This window comes from Castor canadensis, chromosome 2 (assembly GCF_047511655.1).
Source record: "Castor canadensis chromosome 2, mCasCan1.hap1v2, whole genome shotgun sequence".
Taxonomy (NCBI): Eukaryota; Metazoa; Chordata; class Mammalia; order Rodentia; family Castoridae; genus Castor; species Castor canadensis.
The window spans coordinates 35,153,549-35,178,326 of record NC_133387.1 but is presented as its reverse complement, the minus strand read 5'-3'; the positions used below and the strand labels follow the sequence as shown (position 1 = coordinate 35,178,326).

The 24,778-nt window shown below is 34.1% G+C and overlaps 1 long non-coding RNA gene across 2 annotated transcripts in view; it reads left to right on the top strand.

The window, feature by feature from the left end:
* Positions 1-24,778, top strand: part of LOC141420025 (uncharacterized) — a 211,840-nt gene that overhangs the window by 29,678 nt on the left and 157,384 nt on the right. The window contains exon 2 of one of the 2 annotated variants that reach the window (XR_012444748.1): positions 12,192-12,246. The exons of the other annotated variant lie outside the window; for it this stretch is intronic. This is a non-coding gene — a long non-coding RNA (uncharacterized lncRNA). The remainder of the gene's footprint in view (positions 1-12,191; positions 12,247-24,778) is intronic. 2 annotated transcript variants of the gene reach the window in all.

Below are 24,778 nucleotides of genomic sequence, written 5' to 3'. Positions count from 1 at the left end.
TCCTGAATTCGTATGCATGATTTTATGTTTAATTTTTCCAATAAAAATATCAGATATGGAATATAAATCAAAATGATGCATCTAATAGTACATTCAACTCTAAGTATTAATTGATTTTTTTTCTTAATCAACCTAGGTAATGTAATGACAGCATATTAAATATACAATTTATGGATGCAGAAACAGAAGGAAAGAATCGAGAATTGGTTGTTTTGTTATGCCATGTTTTTTTTCTACAAAATGTTTGTATTATACTTTTATATGTCATATTTAGTAGGTTTCTCAATGATTCAGTTATTCTAACAATAGAAATTTAACTTTAATGACTTCAAACTAAAAATCAGGCAAGATGCCTGATGGAAAAATTCTGCTATTTGAAATTGTCCATGTTATGGAAGAAAACTCTTATTTATCTACCTGTTAAAAAGATTTATTTGCCTGCCAATGAGTTAAACAACCTTTCTCAAAATATAGTTCCCAAGATTGCAATTTAAATAATAGATATGCTCATGGGGAACCTTGACACTACAAATATTGAATAAATTCAAAATTCTCTTATTCTAAAAGACAAAAAGAACCTTTCTTAGCAATTTATATTCAGTACCTAAACTTAAATAATTTATAAAAAGTATTTTTATATTTTTTTATTATTTTATTATTTTTGCATTTAATTACATGTGTATTTTGATCTTTTATGATTTTATTAGCATATAATAGTTATATAGAGAGGTACATTGTGATATTTACATATGTGCTTATAATATATCTTAGATTTACCTCTTCATCATTCTCCCTCTTCTTCCCTTCCTCTTCTTGGGTTTTTAAGAAAACCTTTTTATGTGACATTAAGTATATACTAAATCTTTAAATAGTTGCAAAAAATAAAATAAAACTGCTTAAAGCATTGTTGTTTGATTTTTTTTAATAGATGAGAGAGGAAGGGGGGAGAAATGACCCAAACATTGTATGCACATATGAATAAAATAAAAATTAAAAAAAATAGATGAGAGAGCTTTCTTTTCTCATCTCTTAAATAGACCCATGAGTAACATACAGTGAAGTTGACCTGTCCAGTGAAACATGTTGACTACATGTACTAATGACTAGTACACAGAGTTAATATTAATTTTCACAGATACATTTTGTGGTACAGGGATTTGAACTCAGGCCCTTGGCGATTGCTGCAAGTACTCTATCTACCATGGAGTTATGCTTTCAGCCTCTACAGACATATTAGTGTGTGTGTTTCCATTGGCACTCTCTTAGAGATAAAGATCATGTTTGGTTACTTTGTAAATTCCTGCCACCTTTCTGAAAATAGAAGAATGGTAAAATCACACTAGAAGATTGTAATTTACAGGTTTTTTCATATGATTACTGAAGACACCTACCTTTATATTCATTCTCTTTTATTCTGAGTCATTTTCTCTGTATTTCATATACATGTATTTGTGTTGTGATCTATGTGGTCTTAGCTTCACAATCTTTCAGAAGTCCTTTTTGCCGTTAAGTAGAAACTACTCTGCTTAACACAAGACCTTCTATGAAATATATCTACCTTCCATTTATCAGTGTACTTCCATGTATGTATGCTGCATCATAGCCAGTTTGAATTATCTGTGTTCATCTTCCACTGAAGTTTTACTCACATTTATGCCTTTGTTGAGTTTGGTCCTCTCTCTTGACAGTTTTGTCTTGTTATCTTTAATTGAAACTTGAAAGGCATATGTCAAATGTTATGTTTCTTTTTAACAGCTAAGTTTAGTCTCAGGGACAGTTTATTGGGACCATTCTTTAGGGCATTTTCCATGTTCAATCATATAGAGGTTGTCCTAAGTCATCCTATACCAATGATGTGAGCACCTCAAGGGCTGGTCTTATCCTCACCTCCCCATGGCTGTGAGGGCCTTTATGTATGAAGGACTTTGAATATGAAATTGTCTAATTGAGTTAAACCTAAGTGGTAGTTGGTTAAATCCTGCTTTATTAAGTAACTTAAACTAAGTCCTGAGAAAAAATTCTCAAATTTTCTTACGGATTTTAATATTTTATTTACACACTGAGCCAGAAGCTTTGGAATTATTACTCTTCTGACATATTCATAAACATTCCTTTAACATTCCTTTGGGAAAATGCCTTTCTAGTCTTTTAAGCAAATAGACCCACTTCAAATAATTTCATGAGTCACCCTTCTTAAGTCACCATGTATTTTGAGAAGTAAGACCTCAAAATCTAATTAATATTTAAAGAGGAAAGTCTGAGTCATGAAAATACCTCCTCATTCTTGAAGAAAATTTGACAATTTTGATAGGAAGTGATCTGGGGAGAGGTACTTTGACAAAGAGGTAGCAGAAATATAAAACTTGAATTTTAATTGGAAATTAATGTCTCTAAAGTATTGAAGTGTGTATGTATCTTCTGACACTATACATACATACATAGATGAATATGTTATGTGTACACATACACACATACACACACACACACACACACACACACAAACACACACACTAATTTTGTGGTTATCTAAAGTCACTGCTTGGAGTTTCAAGCTAGTGAAGAAAAGATGAATCCAGGCAAAAACTGACAGACTGCATTTGAGAAAATCAAGCAGATATTGTGGGGAGGTCAAAGTGGGTAAAGTTTGCATGACAGAGTGCCGAAAATGGGAAGGCTGTGTTGAAAATTGCAGAAACTTTCACATGATCCTTTCCAATACTTAGGTAAAGGCAGATGATAACATGCACATGAGGAAACCATAAAGCTGGGAAACATCACCTGAAAAAAGTGACATTGCTTGGTATTTACCTGGGTTGGGGAGAGTGATTATTCCCATCGGCCCAAGTAGAAAACCTCATGATTCACTCAGAATTTAGTATAGTACATGGAACAGTCTTGCCTCATCATTGTAGAATAAATTAGCCTACAATGACCACAATTCAGGCCCTATCTAGTGAATATTAAAAGATCTGGAAAGATAAAACCTGGCCCCATTTGTAAGAGCAATCTTACTTTCTGATCCTGCTGATCAGGATTGATTATATATGACATATTTGTAACTCTTCTTGCTAACTGATGTCTAGCTACATAAAGCCTATGTGACAGCCATAGCTTCTAGTACTGGGACTCCAGCTGGATTTCGTAGTGAAAGTGATCCTCCTTTGGGGAATAGGACTCTAAACCTGTAGAGTCCAAAATTGTTGGGACAGGAAATGCAAGTCTCCAAAGAAGGTATTGGAAAGGATAATAAGTGCCACCATTGAAAGATCCCCAGACCCATGTTTCTGCCCTATTTGTGACAGATCAGTATACAAAGGTCTTTGATTCAAAATGGGGAATTCTCTCAGCGCTGTTACATTTGTTGAGCCTTCAGCAGGCCATTCCAAAGCTCTTTTATGGTCACAAGTTCTGAGTAGTGTTGAATAAGACCAGTAAATTTTATGTTCTCAGGTGCAATCTCACACCATTATGTTATAAAGTGGGTTTCTTGGTGAATGTCCATCTAATGTAGACTCAGGAATTTTACAAACTCCAAAGCAGTTCTGATTGGTGCCTTATAGGCACAAAAGGCAAACCCATAATTAGAACAGGTGTTTAGGCCTATGATAACTAACTGTCAGCCCTTCCAGGACAGAAAGGACCTACTGTAATCAATTTGTCATGAAAGTGTTGTTCAGTTTCTTGAGGAAGAGTGCCATACCTGGGGCTCAGTGTGGGTCTCATTAGTTGAACATCCAAAGGCAGCAGTTGCTAAATCTGCCTGTTATTGGGATTATGGATAACCTTCATAGCCATCCCATTAGTTTATGAATCATGCCAACTTAGTGAGGAGGGGTTACTGAGAAATAACTGCATAATATCACCTGGGCTCTGTTTACCTTGTTTACAGACTTCCTGATGGACTTTAGTGAGTGATACAAAGTTTTTATGCTTTGTGCTCACTTTCATATGTTTATATATGTGCATCTACCTCAGGAATCCTTGTCTCTGTTCTTTCACCTTTTTCACTTTCAGACCTCTGACCAAATGCCAGGGCATTCATAAATAGAATATCAAATTATCACAAAAGTAAATATTTAGGATGAGAGCCTATTCTGGAACCAAGTGACAGTCCAGGTACATTTCCCAAGGCTTTACCATCCTCATTATCTTTCAACATTTTCCCTGAGTAAAGCTGTAATGCAGCCACTGTCTATTTTTGGCTTGAATGCACAAAGTGATCCAACTCATCTTCAAAACAAGCTGAGACACTTAGCAATACCACCCACAAGCCATTCTTAGGCATGGAATGAATGTGTTCTCTCTAGAATGCCAAAAATCAAGCACTAAGCTTCCTTCTTTGTAGGAAAGTATGCAAAATGGACCAATTTGTGTTTTATTTTGGAGGTGATATCTCCATATCCATGACCACTGCACTCCCAAGTTACTGAAATTTCAGTAACTTGAATTTAAAGAATGTCATGTTCTACTCTCTGTAGCATATATGTTTTATCAAGTCTTTCGGTATTTTGGCCAATAATTGCCAATCTTACTAAATCAGCTTTATGCTGGAAATAATCAAATGTGATTTTTAATGGCTTGTTCAGATGGTACAGATCTTTTGAAATATATTGTAACAGAGGTAAGAGAGTTAACAAAACTACGTGTGTTTCTGTCTGCTGCATGCAAATTCTGTTTCTGGTCCTCTTTTCTAACTGGAATAGAAAAAAAAAAGGTTCATCTGGAAAATCAATGCCTACATACCACATACCTAAATGCAAATTCATCTGTTGTAGTGAAACTCCATATCTTGCAAGACATTTGTGCTATGGATGGTGGTTGAACTTGACATAAACAGTCATCCTCTAGTGTCTGTCTAGCTATTGTGAGGGTCATATTAGTGAATTAAATAGTATACAATCCTTTTGATCTATGGGTAGAATTGCTCACTTCTGTACCCATTAAGCTTTATAAAAGTGGCACTAATCTCCATAATCTATCCCAGAATGTGACACTGTGTTTTTGACTGATTAACTTGGTAAGGGGGTTATGGTAAGCTATGTTAGAGGCTTCCACTTGGCTGTCTCCGCTATTATATTTCTTACTTCATAGACCCACTAACTACCCACTATCAGTGCTTTTTATGTGCCAAGTATGTCAATCTCAATTATAACTTTGGGGATTAAAAAGGTTTTATCACTGGGTGAATAAAATACTGAATATAGACCTGGTTAATATAGAATTAGTCAGACTTTAGTTAGGAATGAATTTACCTTTCTCTCATCTGCTCCTGCTCTAACAAGGAGTTTGTGGCGATATGTCATGTGATCTGGTATTAACCATATCATATCTTCTCACAATGTCTGACTGTTCTTTTGTCCTTAAGTAAACAGCCATGTGTCTGAAGGGGGAAAGATGGGCTATCATTACCCTGTGTGCTTAGCCTCACATTGCAGGCCTTCCTCTTGAGATTTGTTTACCTCTTTTTGTCAGTAGTTTCTGTTCACAAACCAGACTTGGGCACAGAAACTGGGTAAGCAGTCATGGCTTTTTATTGTGACATCCATTTTCCATCCTTTTCGTTATTCATTCTAGCTCACATTCTCTTACATTGTCAAATTATTAAAATGCAAATAACATGTCAGTCATTTTAAGTACATAATTGTTGGTATTAAGCACACTCACATTGTTTTACAACCATCCTAATATCCTTCTTCAGAACCCTGGTATCATCCCAGACTAAAACTCTGTGCTCATTAAATAGTAACTCTCAATCCCCTTCTCTCTGTTCAAACACAGGTAGCCATCATTTTACTGTCTCTTACTCACTTTTGATTACATAATATATAATCAAATTATATATATATATATATATATATATATATATATATATATATATATATACAGACAGAGAGAGAGAGAGAGAGAGAGAGAGAAGAGAGAGCAAGTACCCTTGATGACTGTCTACCTATTTTGTCCTTTTTTTGTCCTTTGGGATGGTATGTACTATTAACCACCTTCATAACTCTCTAAGACACCCCTGACTGCCACTCTGATTTTGTTCACTAAAATAGTTTTAGTGTCCTGGCTTCTGGAAGTTAAGTCACACAATCTGGCCTTTGTTGCTTCATGGCCCTATCATCCTCTTTGTGATCAGCCTCCACCATCAGTCTTGCTCTGCAGAAGAGAGTTACCACTGAACACTTTAGTGATCTGATGATGTTCACACCAGCGCATTGCCTATGGTCTTGGTAAACAGTGTGTCCTCTAGGCTGTCTTGTCAAGGGTTTTGTGACCTCACATAACACAACTGTTCCAGCAGGCCCAAGTCCCTGGCCTTTAAACATTCTTCCTCTACAGTCTGCCATGGCAATTTGGGTATTTCAAACTCATCCACCCTGGGCTATGCTATTTTCCAGGATTCTGCTAGAAATCCTAGCAGTAAATTTATGCCATCTCCTACATATTTTGTAAGAATGTTAAATTTTGTATAAAGAAAGGGTGCCTCCAAGTCGATAAACTTTTCCTTTTCTAGTCTTAGGGTCCAACGTCCTTAATTGAGCATGTTCAGAATCCAGTTTTAAAAGTACTTCCTTGGCTCCTCTACATATGTCTGCAATGTATCATACCTAATTTGGAGTATAATCTATTTCCTCCCTCATTAGCCTCCATGCTTCCCAGCAGGGTTTAGTTCTGGCTATAAGTCTGATATTCAAGAAAAGAAACAGCCAGGGAAGCTCCTGAGAGGGGATCTGTTGCTTTGTTTAGGAGAATGAGAGAAATCTCTGTATACACACATATGTATATATGTTTATATGTTTGCTCTACCATTTGGCCACTTGAAGCATGCCCCCAGGCCTCTGTATATTTTTATATAGGAGTGCTAGTGCTTAGAGGGCAATAGGACCATTCTGTACATTAAGATTCAGAGACCTATAGAGAGTAAAATTCTTCAGGATTACCTTTGTAGATTCTTCTAAGTGACAGCATCATGGTATTTCTCCATAAGGCATCCAACTTTAGTATGAGGATCCTGCCTTCAGTATTTAACTATCTTTGAAGCTTATCAGCTTAAATTGAATAGTGCCCTTCTCTGATATAAATATTTGTGATGACCTGAAGATGCAGACCCATAAGATGGGACCACTTACTTGCTCCTCAACTGGTAAGGTAGATCCATCTTGAGTGGCAAGTGGAACATAGACAATCTAGTTTAAAACTTTTGCCTGCACCTACTTGGAAAAAATGTGCTGCTGGAGGACTGTGCCCTAAAAAGTATGAGCATTTGGGATTTTAAACTGTTTAGGGGATCAATAAGCACAAGGATCTTAGAAATAAATTATTTTTACTAAGTTCATTGCTCTCCTAAAAGTGGATAATGGAAAGCTGAGAGAAATTAACAACACATTTAAGTATGAGAATAAGAGAGTTTCTTTGGTAGCTGACAGGAAGCCTACTCTCATGGAGTAGGCAAACAAAAAAATTGAGGGCACTATTCAATTTAAGCTGATAAATTTCAAAGATAGTTAAATATTCAAGGCAGGATTCTCATATTTGGGGTTATCTGGAAACCAGATAATGAGATAAAGCTAATAGTGCAAAAATTTACTGGAGGGTAATACCTGTGAGAGGAAAAGGGAGTGAAGAAGAGGCCGTTAGACTACCATGAAGAGCTAAGAATATCTCTATCAGTCTGGTCATGAACTCTGGAGCAAATATTTATATCAGAGAAAACTGAATTAGAGACAGTGCTTTTTATTTAGCTTCAATTAGTCTTTGCCTAGAAGCCAATATAAGACTTTAATCTTGGTTCAAAAACTAAGGCAAAGCTTGAAGAAACTAACAACTATAGGTTTTTAGCTAACCACACTCCTCTTAGTTGAACAGTGAGTCTCTTAAAAGAGAATCTCAAGCAATGTCATTATTTCTGACAAAGCTTCCATCCAATATGTACTATATGGTTTGATTTTTGAATCTGTTACTGACTGTATTGTTTTAGATGTTTGAAGTGTCATCCTTACTAGAAATGTTATTCACCTTTTAACATGAAAATGTGTGGCAATGTTACACTGCCAAACAAAGGATCTGGGGGGATGCATTCATTTGTTTTGATTAGGTTATTATATTACTGATTTTAAGTACATGAGTCCTATCTAACCTGTTATTTGTCTTATCATTTGTTTAATTCTTTTTAATTCTTGATTTCAGTGAGAATACAGATTTAGAAATAAAGGGATTAAATAATACTAAGACATCTTTCATAAGAGGTATTAACTAAGCATTTTGAGTATTTAAAAATACCAGAGACATTTTAGACATATAGTAGGTATTCAGAATTAGAAATATTATATTACTTATTTCAAGAAGTCCACATAGAAAAATACTAATAGTAAACAAGGATTTGTGCTTTCTTGTCTAGACCACTGTAGTTTAAATATGTTCATAATTTATGACTGGGTTATTAAAGTGTACTTTTCCAGTATTTAAAAAAAATAGCTTTGCTTGCTAAATGAGTAGTGAATGAAATTGCAGAAAAATCTCTCTTTTAAAGCCTTCTGGAAGCACACAATTTAATTATTTCAGTTTCATTTACTTCAGCATTTATTATATTTGCTGAAGCATTTCTCTGAAGAATTCTGTTTTACAGCTCTATGTTATCCTCCTGGAACTGTTCAATATCCTTGAAGGCAAAGATATTTAATAAAAATATGGCATAAGGCAGTCATTTCACTAACACAAATTGACCTTCCTTTGCTCAAATGTGTACTATGAACTTGAAAGTACAGTTTCACTTAAAACTTACAAGAAAAAGAATCTTTGCTAACCTATGTTGTTTGTGTAAGTGCATCATGCTTTCCTTTGTTTAGAACTCTAAGGTTGACCTTCTCAAACAAGAAAGATAAGTTCATCATAGGATTGATGGTTAGAGAAATTGCTATGTAAAACAACTGCTGTCTAGGGAGGGTGGACACTGTTAAATTAATTTCTTTTCTACAGAGTCCTTTGATGGATCTGAATGTGCAAATTTGAGCTTTGAGCTGAATTTCAAAGCAATGCTCTGAGTGCAATTTGTATTTCTAGAGAAGAGAAGGCACGAAAGTGTGATAGGGATAGAAGGATAGGGAGTCAACTAGGTGGGGAGAAGCTGGTGTTCTAAGTGGAGGAACAGGGTCACTGAAAAAGTAAATTCCAGGAATGGGGTGGTCAGAAGTTTAATAGTATTAAAATATGTTGCTTCTACTTCTGTATTTTAAATCTTATTCTGGTTTCTTCAAATCTTTAATAGCATTTGTCATATACACACATGATTTGTTTGAAAGCCAGAGTATTTTATTTTGCAGTTGTAATTTGCTTATTTTAAAAAAAGAATTACAGAAGGAAAATGAGGCAGAATTTCATGACTGGACTGATAAAAATCAGACAGTGACATCATCACTTAGAAAAACTTACAGAATTAATTTACCAGGAGCCAGAGATGACTATGAGAATAAATCTAAGCCACTTCCACGTGTTCCACCTCTTCTTTCCCAGACTCTAGCACTTGATAGAAATCTTGGGAAGTTTTTTGAATTGTCTACATATAGTGAACTTAGGGTTCAAGCTCATTAGCTAGGATGTAAGGGGAAGGTAATCCAGTTAAAATCTGAGCTGCATAGGGTATAGGAATCGGAGAGTAGGCCTTAGTGATAATGGCCTAGTAGCATTTGCTATGTGGTTCCACTCAGTCTTTCTGGGTGCATCAGATTTTGCTGTCCTTACTGAAGACTGCTGTTTCTGCATTGTGGAAAACTTGGCTCTCAACAGTTACTTAGAAGGAATGATTACCATGTTTCATTCCAAATCCCTTGGAACATATCACTTCAAGTGATCTCCTTACCACCAGCCAACTGTGGCATTGCTGGTTTGCATTGCATATTACCACAAGGCTTTTGTTTTTAGAGAATCAACATTTTTGTGTATATTATGCCTACCTTGGTATAATCATCCATTTTTCTTCTGTTATATGGTTTATGAACTCTGCATACACCAATGCAACAGGTGTTTTAATCTGCAGGTTACAGAATATTACAAACCTCCTTTCCCAATCATAAATCATGATAACTTTGAAAACAACATTTAATATGAGAATTTAGGCCCATAGCAGCAGATAATTAATTGAACAATCCAGACAAGGGGAGGACATACTTATTTTGGTCAGGAAGAATTGATTGATAGTAGAACATTTTTTTCATGAAGTGTTTATGTTACACTCTTAAAAGACTACCTTGAAGGCATAATGACAGATTTCATTCATTCATTCTGAGAAGGAAAATGCCTGTGATATATGTTGATTTTCAACTGCTTTTTCTTAAACCACATGGAATATAGAATATTGAGGACATGTTTGAATGTATGTATATAGGAATAGGCATGAGAGTGTGTATGTACATGTCCTATATTATTATTATAGGCTTTATTTCTGATTTCATCAGAAACATTGTGTTCATTCATACGTCATGTAAACATATTGAAGTCTGATTGACTCCTCTTTATAAGATATGTTGGGAAAGAAACAGGTTGGATTACAACCTCTCTTTCTTTGCCTAGGCCTTATGGGTTTTTTAGTTTAGTTATGATATGCTGAAGTAATACAATAATCCAAAATTCTCTGTGACTTAAACTAACAATTTTTTCCTCATTATATATAGCTAGTGTGAATTGGTAGCTGGGATTGAGAGCTTGGGTCCATAGTCACTCAGAACACTGGCTAACAGAGTTTCTACTCGTTTGTATTTGAACCATCTAAACACATGTCATTTTTCAAACATGCAATTAGCAAAGAGGCACTAAAATATCGTGTGCTGGTAATTAAGTGCTTTGCTCTGGAAAATATGTACAACTTTATTGTTCAGAACTAGCCACATAACTTCACCTAATGCAAAAAGATTGGGAAGCATAAGAGAGCTCATGAAATAACCAGTGAGCTGCCTAACTTTGTCGTACTGTATTTTAGGATTATATTTGTTGAGTAAGAGACATTGGACTAATTGAACAATTGAATCATTTGCAAAATTTGTTCCTGCAGGTTCAATTCCTTAATTGTGACCAACTCCTGTGGATAAAATGAAAAATTTGTTTTTATTGGGTTTATTTTTGATAAAATTTTTATTTATCTTCTCTGAGTGGATAGATGTCTATTTCAAGATACATTATAGCCTATTACTCTCAAACTTTGCTTCCTAATTTTGCAAAACATAGATTAGTCTTTTTCTACCAGTCACTCTGAAACATGGGTTGCATATAATAAAATTCACCAATTCCTTGCTTCCCACATGCTGACGTTAACCACAAAATGAACTTTTTTTAGTGTTACTTCTTGGGGTGCGTACCCAAAACATTGAGTTCTGTTGAAAGCTATTGAATAATAGGGAAGCAGGGCGATGGAGAAAAAGAGTATGATATAGCATGTCAAAGTCCCATTTAACAATCAATATACACTTGAGAAATGAAGGACAGGAAGGTAAAACAAGTCTGTCTAGTGGTAGGTACCAGTGGGAAGTGGGAGGGCAAAAGGAGACAGTGAAGGAGGGCAAATATGGAAGATGTATTTTGTATATGTTTATTGTAATAGAACAATGAAACATGTTGAAATTGTTCTAAGATGGGGGCAAGGGGATAAGAGAAATGATGGAGGGGATGAATCTAAGAAACATTGTACATACATGTGTGCATATCACAATGATCCCACCTCCGTACAACTAATACATAGTTGCTAATAAAAATGTGAAAAAAAGTAAAGGAAGGTGCAAGAAAATGGAGGCATTCATCATGGTATGGTAGATTCAGGTTTGTCCAAATTTATTTGCTATAATTAATTTGACAATACTGCTTTCAACTCCTTTTTTAGTTAACTATGTCAGAACAATTTAACATTAATACAATGTTAAATTGTTAATTAATACAATGTTAAATTAATACAATGTTAATACAATGTTAAATTGTATAATGTTAATGTTAACATTAATACAAAGATCCAAGGACAAATTCTTCAACTGAATATATCAGAAGGACAAATTGTTCAGTTGAGCTGAAGAATTTTAATGAAATCAAATGAAAACATAAATTTGAAATACAAATTTTTTTGTTCATTTCTCTTTATCCCAAAAGATGATGAACTCCTAACCCACTTTTCTAGTGATTTTCATACTGGGGTGTTTTTCTTCCTCTTGCAGACATCTAGCTCTTGATTTGGATGTGTGCCAGAGAAGATATGCTGAGAGCTCTAAGGTAACTCTAGCTAGAGAAAATAAAAGTATAAAAATCTGCACAGCACACAAACTGCTGCCTCTGTAATAGAAAGTTAATTTCTGGTTGGGAATTTATTATGTAGAACAGAAAATAAATCTTAGTTTTCTGCATATTTTCAACAAATTCTTTACCTTCTCTCTTTTTTTTTTAGCAAGACTTAAATGTACAAAGGACTTTCCTTGTGACATTTCCATAAGTACATATAATCTGTTTTGATCAAATCCACCTTGTCTATTATTTTTTCTTATCCCTTTTGTCCCCTTTAAAGACAATTTTAACTGTTTTCATTATTCTATGTTCATACATGCATGTAAAGTATTTTGATCATATTCATCCCCCATTATCCTCTCCTTTTGCCTTTCCCCTTTCCACTAGTCTCCTGCCTTTGCATCCAAACAGCAACACTATTCAAAATACCCAAACTGTGGAATCAGCCTAAGTGCCTATAAACTTGTAAATGGATGAAAAAATGTGGTATACACTCCCCTTCTCTTTAATATTTTATCCTGATTTTCCTTCTACTAAGGAGCAGGTCCAGCAAACAAATCTAGTACCTGTGTTCAGCTGTGTACCATAAGCCACCCCCTCTTATCAATCTTGCCCCATGTGGCCCATTAGAACTGGGATGGATAAATAACAAATGAGAGTTTTTTCTTTTTATGATTTTATTTTATTGTTTTTGCATTTACTTATATGTGTATAAAAGAGATTTTGATGTACAGTAGTCATCAGAAGTGATAAATAGCATTGTCATTGCAGAAAACATCAGGACTTCTTTTGAAAAGAGATTAAAATAATAATTTAAAAGATTGCATTTTCATATAATAATAATTTAAGAAGTAATCTGAAAGGAGTGTGCTGATTTTTGCAGGTACAACATGTCTAGCAATTTACTAAAATACCACTAACTGGCTCTGAATTAGCAATTCAAATTGCATGCAGAGAGAGAAATATTCTCTGGTGGGGATTCTTGTAGAGTCTCATTTATGATAGTTCAAAGTTATTTTTGCTTTATTCATATACACATGCATATTTGCATGACCATCTAGGAAAAAGACTTTGTGCAATAGCGTTTTTTTGTGGTACTTATGTTTCACAAGTTTTTTTTTTAACATCTAAATCATTATTGTGGATTCTTAGAAATGCACCATCTGTCACCATTTACTCTAACTTTTAGAGTAACCATTTACATCAACATGTACTCTAACTTATTAAAAGGAAAAGTTGTTAGCAAAACCACTTAAAGTGTAAAATTGAATATTGGTGAATTTCTTTTGCACTGAGGCCTTTAAAAATCAGATCAGATGTTCAACTATGAAAATAGTTCTGACTTTTGAAAATAGGCAAGTAACTCATATGATAGAACCACTAACAAAGTGGGGAATAACTGGGGAAGAAAAAAAAGCAGAAGAATACAGTATACTGACAGAGAGAGAGAGAGAGAAAGAGAGAGAGAGAGAGAGAGGAGAGAGAGAGGAGAGAGAGAGAAATGTAAGAAGGCCAGGGAAGGGTTACATCTCCTAGGTGACTAGGCTCAGCATAGGGAGGATATAGCTTCTTGGAAGGCAGCAGACTGTGAATTGAAACCAATGAGATGTCAGAGGACTCTATAGTTTGTGACCTAATTCTTCTGTGAAACTCATCCAATTTTCAGTGAAATTACCAAATTGGTTCTTATAACCAGTTCTTTTATAGAAACCAGGATAATGGTTAATATCTGCCTTTCAAAGACCTGAATCAAGGTCTCATTCATGACAAAGAGCTGAGACAAACTTAGAAGTAAGTTTTGAGATTTGTAGAAGTTGTGGGAAGAGCACCAGATTCACTCAGATAATAAATACATAATCATAAATGACATTTCCCTAAGGTTCCAAATGGTTGAGAAGCCCCAATTGAAATTTGGGTTATCTAGGCACACATGGAATATTGAATTATGTTTTATTGATTGAGGTAAACTGATGGTAAAGCATTTCATTATGCAACATATCCTTAGAATTTAGGCATTTTTCATAACTTTCAAACTTAGAGAAGGTGCTCTGAATGGTAATATGTGAAAACACAAAAGTTTAATCCAGCTATTAAGATGTTAAAAAACACATGAATCACACGTTCCACATTTTTTTCCTCAAATATCCTATTCTCCCAATTGTCAAATTATAGGTATTCATTTTAAAGTACAACCTATTCTTTTAAATGTTTTTCCTTTGATTCACTTTAATCACAAATTAGCAATATTGAATGACCCTCACTGTGCCACATTTACAGGGAATATATTACTGAATTCTCTGTTGTTTCAGATGAATACACATGATTAAAGTATTCTGGAATTTATATGTACCATAAATACATCATTTGAACATTAATACATATTCATATAAAATCGAATGCCATTTTAGTGTTTTTCTCCTTAAATCCAGGAAAAATATTGTCAGTAATTTTGAAAATTTGAGGACATTCAATGTCTGGTCAATTATTTAGTCATCCCTAATGTAAGTGTAATTTTAAATGCTGTCTTGCTCCTTTTATTATCCCAGACTATATGGAGCCTTTTAAAGCAATCCAAGGCTTGCCTGTTGACCCTTGATCAGGGTTTATCAATTGTTGACATTTAAACCATGTCCATTTTTGACAAATATACATGTCTCTTGTCTCTCTAAAGCAAGTTTTGGATACATTCCCTTCTGTATCCATCTCAAGAATCTCTAAAAAGTAGAAAGTAGTATACTTTTGTTTCTACTCTCATATAACAAGGTATCTGAGCTTTACTTCCTGTACTGTGCATTTTACATTCAAAAGTTTTATTTTGCACATCTATATCCAAGTGGGCTGCTCAGAGTGAATCTGGGAAGAGTGAGCTATTGAGTCCTGGACTTTTTTCATTTTGAAGGTATAATATCAGTGCGTATCTGTGGGGTTGTTTTGGGAAATGCACGTAAGAGATATTTACTATTTTTCCATTAAGTTGCTCTATCCTGACTTTGCACAGACAGGGAATATAATTTTATATTCACTCCCTAGATCAGGTTACATTATGTGATAAAGACAATGAAGGAGTCGCTTCCCTGATTGTAATGTATTATATAAATCTCACCCTAACAATCAGAAAACATCCATAGGAAAGAAACACCCGCTGGCTGCTTTGAAAAAGCAAGCAGCTATGTCTTGGAGGGAGCCATGTAACAGCAGGATGTGAGTAACTTCTATGAGAGGAGAGATACCCTTTGGTGACAACCAACAAGTCACTGGGGTCCTTAATCCTACAATACAAGGAACTAGATTCCGTCAACAATCAATGATTTGGCTGATGACCCCGAACCTCATAAAAGATGATAGTTCTGATCTGTTCATATCTTGATTGTAGCTTGGAGAGGCCCTGAGCAGAAAATCCTGCTAAAATTTCCCAGACTCTTGAACCACAGAAACTTTTAATTAATTTGAAAAATAAATGTGTGTTCTTTTAAGCTACTACATCTGTAGTAATTTAGCAATAGATAATTGGAAGCAATGAAAACATATGTCCTTGTGAAACCTACATATAAATGTTTATATTACCTTTAATCAAAGTAGCCAGAACCTGGAAATATGCATAAATTAGTCAACTGACAAATAGACAATACATGATGAATCTATGTGATGGAATATTACTAAGCAATATAAAGTAACGCCCTTCCCATATAGTCAACAATGTAAATAAATCTTACAGCCTTCAGCTTAGTGAAAGAAGATAGCCATAAATGGCTCAATACTGTGAAAGCACTTATACTTCATTCCGATAAAGGCAATATCATAGAGCCACTGAAGAGGTCAATGCTGGGTAGGGGATAAGGTTGAAATGACTGCCTACAAACTGAAAAGAGTAAAAACTGAAAAGAGGAAACTGTTCAGGGTGGTGGAAAAATTCTGTACCTCTTTTTGTGGTGGGGTTAAATGTCTATCAACATCTATGCATGTATCCATTTGCTTAAACTTAAGTTCATTAAATTTCACAATCAAAAGGATGAAATTTATGTTATTTAATTGGTAACTCAATACATTTTCCATAAATAGTATTATAACTTCTCTGTCTCTATCATTTACTAGTGGTTTTAGTACAATAGCTTTTCTAAATCTTAGTCTTATCACCTACAAATGGGCTTAATAGTATTACAGTCTTCAATCTCACATGATAAACTTTTGTCATCAGCATTTGTGGCATGTCATATTCATGTATTTATATTAATTGTCCTTATGTCTTATATAAGTATCTTATGTTTTACGTGTCTTATGGTATTCTTTTGTTAATCAATGCTTAATAGCTGTTTTAAGGTGATTAATGAAAAATTATTCTTTTTCCATTTTCTTGGTTATAATTTAAAGTGATGATTCACTTCATCTGAACACCAGATGAAGGATTTCCCTATACACGAGCTTCTTGGGAACCACTCCAGGAATGGTCCCGGTATTGTACCGTACTAGAGTAGAAATGTCACACAAGGCATCATTCTATACTTGACTTCATCAAATCTCTTTTTGCTACTTCTCTGGAGTATGTATCATTATATACAATTTTATATTTATTATATATATATAAATGTAAAGAAACACATACATGTATCATTATACAGTTGTACCTTGGTAACTACATGGGGAGATTTGTCCCAGAACCTACTGTGGATATCAAAACCTATAGACACTAAAATCCCTTATATAAAATGGGGTGGTACTTGCATACAAACCTCACATCCTCCTGTATACTTTAAATCATCTTAGATTATTTACAATACCTAATGTGGTATAAATATTATGGAACTCCATATTATACTTTATTGTTTGGGGAACATGACAAGGAAAAGTCTGTACATATTTAGTACAGACACAATTTAATTTTTTTTCACGGGTTTTTCTTTTTTGGCAGTACTAGAGTTTGAAGTAAGGGCCTTGTGCTTGCAAAGTTAGCACTCCAGCACTTGAGATACGCCTCCAGTCCTTTTTGTATTTAGTTATTTTTAAGGCAGGGTGTCATGTTTATGCCTGGGGTCAGCACCAGACCATGATCTTCCTACCTGTATGGCCTCCAGTATAGCTGGGATAACAGTCATGTACCATCATGCCTGGATTGTTTGTTGAGATGGATCTTTTCTTCTTTTTTTATTGTTGGGTGGGATTACATTGTAGCATTTACAAAATTCTTACAGCATATCAAATATAACATACTTGAATTTACCTCCTCCACCATTTTCCTTTATCCCTCCTTCCCCCAATTCCTGGAACAGTTTCAACAGGTATCATTTTTCTGTTTAGATACATGTGTTGAGATGGAATCTTGCTAACTTTTTCCCTGTGCTGGCTTCAAACCAAAATTCTCCCAAGCTCCACCTTCTGAGTAGCTAGGATACAGCAGTGAGCCATAGCATCCAGGCTTCGAGGACATTCTTACTCTGCAGTTGTTGAATTAATAGATGTGAGCCCACAGGTAAGGCATGCCAACTGTGTGCATATATCTATCATCTGTCTGACTATCTAGCTATCATCTATCTACCTACCTACCTACCTACCTACCTATCCACCTATCTATCTGTCGTCTATCATCATAGATACAGACAGCAAGAACAGTTGGCCAATCCAGGAATTTTGTGTTCTTCAGTTGCATTACTCATATTTATATTTCAAAAAGAGATTCTGTTCTATCTTCAATACTGACCAAGTATATATCAATTTTATTTGTTATTCCTATGTATATTTAATTCAGCAAATATTGTTTCCTTACATAAATGTTTAGCTAATCATGTATATTCCTTTAATTGTCTTTGTAGGAGTTTTACACAAGTACATTTTGATTATGAAATGTTCACAGAAACTATTTTTAATAACTATAAACATTCCAACTGTAGAAATTAGCCACAATTTGATAAATAACGTTAGCATGGATATTTAATACAGATTTTAGACATTTTCCCTATTTAAAGTATTTCTGATGTACCATTTCACATTTAGAATACTTTATTGCAAATATGAGCATAAAGTTTTAGGTAATAATGGTTTTATTTTTAATAGCTTTAGTAGTAAATGATGCAACCCCTTCTTTCTGATTTATAATACATTTGACAGTTAATATTCTATAACACTAAAATTCATGTATTTTCTTAACTATTAGATTTGATATTTTCAGGTGCTTTCCATCAGTCAAAGTTTGCTTTTGCTTGACTGAAGTGATATTTGTATTTTGAAAGCAAAGCTAAAAGACATGCAGTTGCTGTCTTTTAAATTTGTGCTAATATGGATGGCTAGTATTGGTGGAATTTTTAAATATCTGTGATTAGATTTTCATCATACAGATTCATTTTATTTGCTTTCCAAACCTATCAACTTTGTAGTATTTCCTCTTTAGGGTGTAGTCTTTGTATTAAATTTCTTTCTGGATAAATAATCTGAGAACTAAGTGTATTTAATAACTAGCTCAGATTGAATCTATTAAAATCCAATATGTTTTAAATATAAATAATTAAGGTGAAAGTAAGTACACTTTTGTGATTGGTCTAAATATACATTTGTATTTGCTATGGTAAAGCAGTTTAATGACACATTTATTTATTATTTTTTAAAATTTTTATTTTATTCATATGTGCATACAATGTTTGGGTCATCTCTCCCCCCTTCCCCCACTGCCTCCCTTACCCCCCTCGCCCCTCCCTCTCCCCTCTCCCCTATCGCTAACCTGCAGAAACTATTTTGCCCTTATCTCTAATTTTGTTGAAGAGAGAGTATAAGCAATATAGGAAGGACCAAGGGATTTTGCTGGTTGAGATAAGAATTAACTTAGAAGGCAACACACATGCACAGGAAATCAATGCAAGTGACACATTTATTTTTGAGTTTCAAAGATGCAAGGAGAAAGTTTATCTTTCACTTTTAAGACTTCCTCTGCAAGCGTGACTGTAATTAGGCACCATTTATTTTGAATAACTGAGAAAAAAGGAACTTTCAGTCCAAAGAATAGACAATGGTGCTTCCCCTTAATTAGAAACATGCATTCTGGCCATTTTCAAGTCTAGGCTTTTAAATTTTTAACTAAACACTCTTTATTCCTAGTTTGCACAGCTAAATTTTATGAATGATTTGTGTAGATATTTAGCATTTAAATAGAAAATTAAAATAAATTTGGATGCATCTAATACAATTGTCAGGTAAATATTACATTTTGTTTGCTCAATACAGAGTGGTAATTAAATACTTGTACATATATACATGCATATATACATAATTATCCATTTATTCATCCATTGCTCTGTGAATTAATCACTTCATTCATTTTTTCTATTGTATAAAATGTGAGAAGGAAGTCTCTCAAGATCAGATCATATGGAAATGAAAAATGGGAATCAGGGAATACAAGAATATACAGACTCCTTGAACATTATTTGCTATCATAAATGTTCTCAGTATAATAATGTGGAATATTTTATTTAAAAAACTCCCTTTGTCCATCTTTGCCTTCTTGCTAATGTTATTCATCCTGTTATTTAAAGAGTAGTTGTGATGGTACAATCAGTTAAGGCCAAATACTTACCCCAGATGGCAGAAGGTCTTATAATGCTCTTGTGGTTAAGATACATTATCACAGTTACTGAGATCTTCTGAGAAGTAATACTGTAAAATGGAATGTGAAGTTTTAAAAATATAAATCTGTTATCAGATATGTCTTTTTCTTGAATTCCAAGGATTGATATCTGAGTTTAAAATACAAAATTTTCTTTGAAGACAGTTTTCAAATAAGAATGTGCATTACTAATGGGTGTCTTTTACAAAAAATTGCTATAATAACTTAGTTAACTCGAGCATTTCAATATAATTTATGATAGTTAAAATGTCTATCTTGTTATCAAAATATAATTAATCTCTAAGCTTCCTCATTTAGTAAGATATCGAAATATAACCTTATAGTGACCTTATAGTATCAACCTTATAGTCATTTTATAATATCAACTGAAACTCTCCCAGATTGGAATAACTGAGAAGATGAAGATACTGATCTATCTTAACTCTTCTCTAGATTTTATTCAAAGGCTTGCAATGTCTTCTAATTGAAAATATATAGAGTAAAGATCAGTTAGAGATGAATCGATATGGATCGTAACACCTGGGTACACGAAAGCAATGTGAGGAATCTCTCTATATAGCTATCCTTAATTCAATTAGCAAAAATGCTTTGTCTTCCTTATTATGCTTATGTCTTTTCTTCAACAAAATTAGAGATAAGGGCAAAACAGGTTCTGCCTGGAGTGAGGGGGTTGGGGGAGAGGGAGGGGACAGGTATAGGGGGGAGAAATGGTCCAAACAATGTATGCATATGTGAATAAATGAATAATAAAAAACAAAAATATATAGAATGAACAGTTTGGGGTTAATTCAGTCAACCAATATAAGAACTTTTGCTTCCTTGGTTCTTCTCTATTTTTTGGTCCATAAAATATGTGATAAAGTGGTATTTTGAATGCAATACACAGTGTTTTCTAATTAAAAAGAAAATTAGAGTTTAATTAAATTCATCTAAAATTCTGATCATTGTTCAACATCTGCCACTCGATGCTTATTTAGTTATGTGATAGGTGCCTTAGAACGCTGAACCACATAATCATGGCTATTTGTGTGGCATATTTTAAGGAAGCACGTATTCTTTGTAAAAGCTAGTGTTTCTGATGAACATATTATCAACTTGCTATGCCAGATAAATGATATTGGCTGAAAAACTGGGATCACTGTAGTTACTAGGCATGCTTTCAGAACTTCTGGTCATAATTGTCATTTTCATTTTACACAGGGTAAGTTTAGCTAATAAAGGTTTATGGAGGATATGCTTATTATTAAAATCTTAATTCCTGAACACTCTGAGCCAAGGGATTTATGTCAAGTGAGGGCACACATGGGTTAAGTTTTTTTTTTTTTTTGGTTGGGACTGGGATTTGAACACTGGGCTTCTTGCTTGCAAAGTCAGTCCTCTATTGTTTGAGTCAGACCTCCAGTCCATTTTGTTCTGGTTATTTTGGAGATGGGGTCTCACATATTATTTACCTGGACTGCGATCCTCCAGATCTCAGTCTTTAAAGTAGGTGGCATTACAGGTGTGAGCCATAGGCACCCAGCTTTGGGCTGCTCTTTAAATGAAATTATTGAGCATATAGTAACAATGTAAGTCAAATTTTTAAGAAGGCATTTCTTGCATATCAAAAAGGAGGGCACCAGGCAGGTGCTCTACCACTTGAGCAACTCTGCCATAAAGATGGAACTGGAGATCATCATCTTAATTGAAGTTAGGCAGGTTCAGAAGGTCAAAGGAAGCATGTGTTCTCTCATATGTAGGATATAGACCTAATACAAATACAAGCAATATTATGAAAACCAGATCGCACTAAGGGGAGGTCACATAAGAGAGAGGGAGGGTAAAAAAGGGAAGCTAACAAGATGAATGTAGTTGATGTACTTCCTATACAAGAATGAATATAGAATAAAATCACCATAAGAAGGGGACTAAGACAGAAAGAAGAAAAATAAAGGGGGTGAACCAATTTGTATTATAGTACATATGTACATGGAAATATCACAAGGAAACTCCTTGTAGAGCTATCTAAAGCGAACAAAAATGTCATTTTGGTTTTTACAAAAATGGAGAACAAGAGGGCAGAACAGGTCTTGTCTGGGGAATTGGTACCAGTGGGGAGGGTGAGGAGATGGGGAATGGGTGTAGGAGGGTGAATATGGTGGAAATATTGTGTACACATGAATGTAAATGGAAAAATGAGAACTGTTGAAGCTATTCCCAGAATGGGGGGGGGAGAGGAGTTAAAAGAGAATGATGGAGGGGGTGATTTCAACTATGATAAATGTAAGAACTTTTGTAAATTTCACAACGTGTTCCTAGTACAACTGTAAAAAAGGAGGGGAGTTTAAATATTACTATCTGAAAGTTGTCTTTCTAATTAAATTATTTTGTTATTTAATAAATAGAAGTATTTTCAAATTAAAGTATTTTATTTTACTTTTATATGATTTTATACTAACAAGTATAAAATTTTATTTAAAAGAGATATTTAAAAGAAATGGGAAAATACCTAAAAGACAAGGGATGCAAATGAATATAGCGTGACTAATTTATTAGTTGAACTATACCAAAATAAAATTTTTGGTATTATGTGGCATTGCAGGTCTAGGAAACTTATTTTATGGGAACATTTTGCTAAATGTTGAGTTTTATTGACTCAGGCACTAAATTTTGTAGGTTATCTAATGGCCATATTTAATTATTGATTTATAACATATCTATGTATGCGTACAGAATCAATCTACCATGACAAAAGTTTTTCTTTTCTTTTATTATTCATATGTGCATACAAGGCTTGGTTCATTTCTCCCCCCTGCCCGCACCTCCTCCCTTACCACCCACTCCGCCCCCTCCCTCTCCCTCCTACCCCCTCAATACCCAGCAGAAACTATTTTGCCCTTATTTCTAATTTTGTTGAAGAGAGAGTATAAGCAATAATAGGAAGGAACAAGGGTTTTTGCTGGTTGAGATAAGGATAGCTATACAGGGCATTGACTCACATTGATTTCCTGTGCATGGGTGTTACCTTCTAGGTTAATTCTTTTTGATCTAACCTTTTCTCTAGTTCCTGGTCCCCTTTTCCTATTGGCCTCAGTTGCTTTTAAGGTATCTGCTTTAGTTTCTCTGCATTAAGGGCAACAAATGCTAGCTAATTTTTTAGGTGTCTTACCTATCCTCACCCCTCCCTTGTGTGCTCTCGCTTTTATCATGTGCTCATAGTCCAATCCCCTTGTTGTGCTTGCCCTTGATCTAATGTCCACATATGAGGGAGAACATACGATTTTTGGTTTTTTGAGCCAGGCTAACCTCACTCAGAATGATGTTCTCCAATTCCATCCATTTACCAGCGAATGATAACATTTCGTTCTTCTTCATGGCTGCATAAAATTCCATTGTGTATAGATACCACATTTTCTTAATCCATTCGTGCCATGACAAAAGTTTTAAGCTCAAATGATTATTTCAGTGAAACATTCTACATATCTAAACACCTAAATTCTTAACTATATATTATAGCTTGCTAAAACACAAACACTAAAGCTTAAAAAATGAAAAAAACATTTTATAGAATTTATATTTTGAATATTGTTATAACATTAGATCTTACACATAAATGAATTTTCCAAATCAATATAATTTTCCTTTCTATTCCAAACATTTTGGTGCATTTTACTATTACAACAGAAGTTTATCTAAAGTGGCTTATACACCTTTTTCCTATATTTCATTGAATTAATACTTCCATTATGAACATAAGTTATTGATCAGGACTATGAAATAAGAATGCCCAAGCTCACCTTTGGGGCTTTGTGGCTAGCCATAATGGGTTCAATTTTAATATTTCTTTCTGGATGCAGTCATTGTTTTTCCATCTTCTCCTTCTGCAACTTTTGCTGCTTTTAGACAGTTTGTGTCTTTTAATCTGCTGCACCATTTCACATGTGCTTGTCACGTATATAATTTTTTTGATACTTCAGTTTGGAGGCTGTATTCCAGGTAGTCAAGCTGAAGAAAAGGAGTTAAGAAGAAATTGCAATCACTTACTGAGAGGATATAAATAACACCTATTAATCAGTTTTCACTCATGAAATAATCCAGATGTAAGAGGTGCTCCTCCAATATCTTAATTTTGATTAGCTAGAATATCTTCTATTATTTTCAAAGAAAATTCTTATTTAAAATATTATTGGGAGTTAAAAATATTTCCATAATAATATTAGCAATTTATGCAGTTTTTTTCTGTTTTATAAACTGAAGCACTTATAAAGAAATTTTATTTGGCATTTTTCCTTCCTTTTATTATTCTGCTAATATTTAATACTGACTGATTCTTGAACTCTGGATGAGGTGACCATGGTCAGAACAGCTAGTTTATGTGTTTTTTTAAACAAGACATTTGTATTTTCTAAATGGTGCTGTTGACTAAATCTAATCATTTCTCAAGTCGTATGTCAATCTCACACACTTGTTATCTTTGGTTTCTGGATTTATAGTCACTTAACAGATTGCTGTCCATTAAAGATAACCTGATATTTTCAGGAAAGCATTAAGTTTCCAAATATGAATTACAAAATTCATTCTTAAATCAAAATCTGAAATATTGAAATTATTAATTATAATTTTACCATATAAACAAATCCCCTGCCAAGACTCAGTATATTGTTTGTATTTATTTTCTTGTTTATCTTCTCCTTAGTAGGTTTTATTATTTTTTTTTATTTTATGGTTTTTACGTTTACTCTCATTTGTATACATTGTTTGGACCACCCTGCCCCCACTTCCAGGAAGAAACTTGTCTACTCTTTTGTTCTCCGATTTTGTTGAAAAGAAAAAATAAGAGATAATAAGAAATATACAGCATTTTTGCTACTTTGAAATAAAGAGAGCTATACAGAGAGATTCCTGCACTTGAGTATTACATGCATATGTGTATTA